Source organism: Elephantulus edwardii, unplaced genomic scaffold, assembly GCF_000299155.1.
Source record: "Elephantulus edwardii isolate Elephantulus edwardi_28Jun2011 unplaced genomic scaffold, EleEdw1.0 scaffold00008, whole genome shotgun sequence".
In the NCBI taxonomy this organism is placed as follows: Eukaryota; Metazoa; Chordata; class Mammalia; order Macroscelidea; family Macroscelididae; genus Elephantulus; species Elephantulus edwardii.
Window position 1 is genome coordinate 8,986,481 of NW_006399758.1, and position 4,632 is coordinate 8,991,112.

Here is a 4,632-nt window from a genome sequence, read left to right on the forward strand (position 1 = left end):
CTACAACCGGAGGCGCGAGCGGTACAGACCATTCGGGACGGTGGGGGCCCTTCCGGAAAGTGCTGGCTCAAACAGTGCATGCAGATTAGTTACACCAAGAAAAATATACTTTTTTTCTCTTCCTTTCCCAGGAAAGAAAAAGAAATACACCTCGAAGATTAGAGATGTAAGGTAAAATAAACTCAAGACTCGAGCATAAGAATGGTACAGCCTTGCGCAGCGGAAGAAGGGCTCCATAAACGTTTTGCCATCACTGGCTTTAGCCTCCTTTGTTCTATTGCGCAGGCCCGGCATGTACCATGTACAAATGGGGAGAGCTTGATGCTCTAGTGGGAGAAAAGCATTTTTGTGGAGGTGTTATTCATTCTCCAAGTGACTGAAAAAATATACGTAGTACTCGATTATAGTCGAAGGGAAGGTAAAGAAGAGAGCCTAGTTTACTTACGGAAGACAATCACACATGCGTAAAACGCAATGGACTCGCCTGGTTTGGGAGATGGCTTTCACATGCGCGCCCTCTAGTGTTCGAAAGAGGCAGTGGAAACACATCAAGAGCCACGGCCAGGCCTCTGGCCTAACAGGCATTGAAATGATGTGAAGCTGGAGACTAAGGTGCGCCTGATCCAGGCCATGTTGTTGTTGTTGTTATGTGCCATAGAGTCGCCTGTAACTCATAGCGACCCTATGTACAACAGCCCTAAACTCTGCCCTATCCTGTGCCAATCTCACTATCTCCCACACACCTGCTCTTATTACCCCAGTCACTGAATCAATCCATCTCATGGAGGGTCTTCCTCTCCTGTGCTGTCCATCCACCCTCCCAAGCATGACCTCCTTCTCCAAAGACTGGTCCCTCCTTGCAACATGTGCAAAGTATGTCAGATGAAGCTTCAGAACCCCAAGGAGCCATCCAGCTTCACCCTCTCCAGGACAAACCTTTTTGTTTTCCTAGCAGTCCGTGCTATATTCAATACTCTTCTCCAACACAACAGCTCAAAGGCGTCAATTCTCCTTCTATCATCCTTAGTCATTGTCTAGCTCTCTGATGCATAGCAAGTGATTGCAGAGACTGGCATCTATCAGGAGCACTTTAGTCTCCAGACTGACACCATTGCACTTCAGTACTTTAGAGAGGTCTCTAACCACAGACTTTCCCATCACAATATCTCTTTTAATTTCCTGGCTGCTGGTGCCAAGAGTGTTGACTGCGGAGCCAAGCAAACCAAAACTGAACAATCTCAAACTCTTCACCATCCATTATGATGCTGCCAATCGACCCAGTGGTGAGAATATTTATTTTCTTGATATTGAGCCTCAATCCATACTGAAGACTGTAGTCCCTGACCTTCCATAACAAAGGCTTGAGGTCCTCCTCAGTTTCAGCAAGCAGGATTGTGTCATCTTCATAATGCAGATTGTTGATGATTCATTGTCCAATCCTGATGCTACATTTCTCCTCATAGAGTCCATCCTTCTGGATAATCTGTTCTGCGTAGAGATTGAAAAGGTTTGGAGACAGGATACAGCCCTGGTGCACACCCTTTGCAATTGCAAGCTATGCGTCCGAGATCTGGACAATGACTAGGGATGATAGAGAGAGAATTGATGCCTTTGATTTGTGGTGCTGGAGAAGAGTGTTGAATATACCATAGGCTGCTAAGAGAACATTTGTCCTGGAGAGGGTGAAGCCAGGATACTCCTTGGAGGCAAGGATTCTGAAGTCTGACATACTTTGGGCATGTTGCAAGGAGGGACAAGTCCTTGGAGAGGGACACCATGTTTGGGAGGGTGGAGGGACAGCACAAGAGAGGAAGACCTTAATGAGATGGATTGATTCAGTGACTGGGGTAGTGGGAGTAGGTGTGCCAGAGAGTGAGGTTTGCATAGGATAGAGCAGGGTTTAGGACTCTTGTACATAGGGTCACTATGAGTTGCAGGCACTTCAGTGGCACATAACAACAACAAGACTAAAAGCCTCAGAAAATTCCCTGGAGGATCAGTTCTGCTATGAGTCAATTCAAGCTCACAATGATGAGTGTGAGTTTGTTTTTGTGGTGGTATTTTTTTAAGTATGAAAATGTAGTATTCAGGTTTTTATATGACAATGTCTTTTAATATGAAGTCTTGCTAATTTTTTAATATCCAGTTGTTTTTAGGTGAAGTCTACTAAAACTCCTAGACAATTCATGAACAACAGTTCTGTACCTTGCCCTATCCTGAGCCATCCTCACCATCTCTGACTTGCTGGGCCCGTTGTTGGAGTCACTGTGTCATTTTGTGTCGTTGAAGACAGTCTTCTCTTTCACTGACCTTCTGCCTTTACCAGCATGACGTCTTTTTTTCCAATGACTGGCCTCTCCTGGCAACATGACCAAAGGTTAAGAGAGGTTTCACCATCTTTGCCTCTGAGGAGCACACTGGTTGCACTTGCTCCAATATAGACTTCTGTGTTATTGTGGCAGTCCATGTGCTTTAGTCCTTTGAAATCTATGCCTTTGAATTCGGGTGGTGTTCAAGAGTAGAGTTCAGTACACAACTCACAAGCGTAGATTCCAAAGTACTAAAGAGCAATGGTAACCAGAGGGCTATAGACAAACATCTTTTTTGGTGTATTATAAGACGATTAAGCTATTTGAGAAGGAAATGAGAAAAAAAAAAAAGAACTATTCTAAACCAAAAAGAAGTAGTGGATGCTGAAAAATTTCAGTAAGTACCCTCAACAAGGTGGATTAAGCACTGTGACTCTTTCAGTGGGCTCTAGTATGTCAGAAAGTGTGAGTATGACACACAGGATAGAACAGGTTTCAGGCTGGCCGATCATAGCGTCACTATGAGTCATACTTGAAGGCACCTAACAACAACAAAGAGCAATGATGTCAGTTTAAAGACTAAGTTGTGCTTTCATCCAAGACATGATATTGTCAGTTGCTTTCTGAAAGTTGCATCTGAAAGTTAGATGATCACTAAGGATGGCCAAAGAATTGTTGCTTCTATTTACACTAACAAGTACAGTTAGTTATATTTTAAATAATACTCTGTGACACTGTTTCTGATGCTGAGACACAAGTAACTCTCAGTAACTCATTTTTTCTCAACATGTAAAATATTTGTTAGCTTATTCATTTTGTTTCATCTCCTCCTGCCAGTTCAACCCCAGTCCTAGTCCCCAGACACAGGGACCAGGTCTATCTTATTCGTTGGTTCACCTCTAACATTTCTCATATTGTATCTTGATTGGATTCTAACGCACAGCAAACCTGTATGACAGAGTAGAACTGTCCCATAGGGTTTCCAGGCAGTGATCTTCACTGAGTAAACTGTTAGACCCTTTTAAAATTTATTTTTTCTAATGTGGAACAGCTACACGGTTAAAACTGTTTAGCCACTGTGTAAGTTACATTAACCACTGTGCAACTAGGGTTCCGTTTTATCATCTTCTTCTTAGGTGTCATTGGTGTGACTCTAATTCATAGTAACCCTGCAAACAACAAATCTGAACCTTGCCCTAACTTGTGCCACTCTCAGCCTCCCTGATACGCTCTAGCCCATTGTTACAATCACGATGTCAACCCGTTTTCTTGAGGGTCTTCCTCTCTTTCTCTAACCCTCTACCTTTCCCAGCATAATGGGTTTTTTTCCAAGGACTGGTTGCTCCTAACAACATACCCACAATATATGACATGAAGTTTCACCATCCTTGTCTCTAAGGAGCCACTTGGTTGCACTTTTTTCAAGACGGACTTTTTTGTACATGAGATATTCATTACTCTTCGCCACAATTCAAAGGTATCAGTTCTTCTGTTTTCCTGATTGTCCAGCTCACAGATGCATCGGAAGCAATGGGAAAGACAGTGGTTTGGCTCAGGCTGCATCTTCGTCTTTAAACTGACATCTTTGATCTTTAGTCCTTAGGAGGGGCACTTGCCAGCACATTTTCCCAGGGCAACATGTTTTTCAATTTCTTGACTACAGCAACTGGGAGTGTTGATTGTGGATCTAGGTATAATAAAATAATTGACAACTCAATATTGTCTCCGTCTATTGTGATGTTGCATATTGGTCCAAGGGTGAGGATTTTTGTTTTCTTGATATTGCGATGTAGTCCATATTGAAGGCTGTAGTATTTGATTGTCTGCATTAAGTGCTTTAAATTTTCTTCACTTTCTGCAAGCAAAATTATGTCATCTGCCTAACATAGGTTGTTGAGGAATTTTCTCCACTTCCAGTGCTACATTAAAAGTGTGGCAATTCTTAAACAATATTAATATCACCTACAAGTGAAATTTTGCTCTAGATTACTTTTTAAACGTCTGAAATGTTACATTGAGAGGAAACCACCAGAAGTTCAAGCTGGATTTAGAAGAGGCTATGGGATGAGGACATATATCATGCTAGAGCGTGAAAAGATTGAGATTGTTAACAACTTCAGCCTGCTTGGCTCGACACTCAACACTCTGGGTACCAGGAGCCAGAAAATGAAGAGACGAATTGCACTGGGAAAGTCTGCTGTCAGAGACCTCTCCAAGTTACTGAATAGGAATGATGTGAGGCTGGAGACTAAGGTGTACCTGATCCAGGCCATGGTCTTTGCAATTACTTGTTTTGCATCAGAGAGCTGGACAATGACTAAAG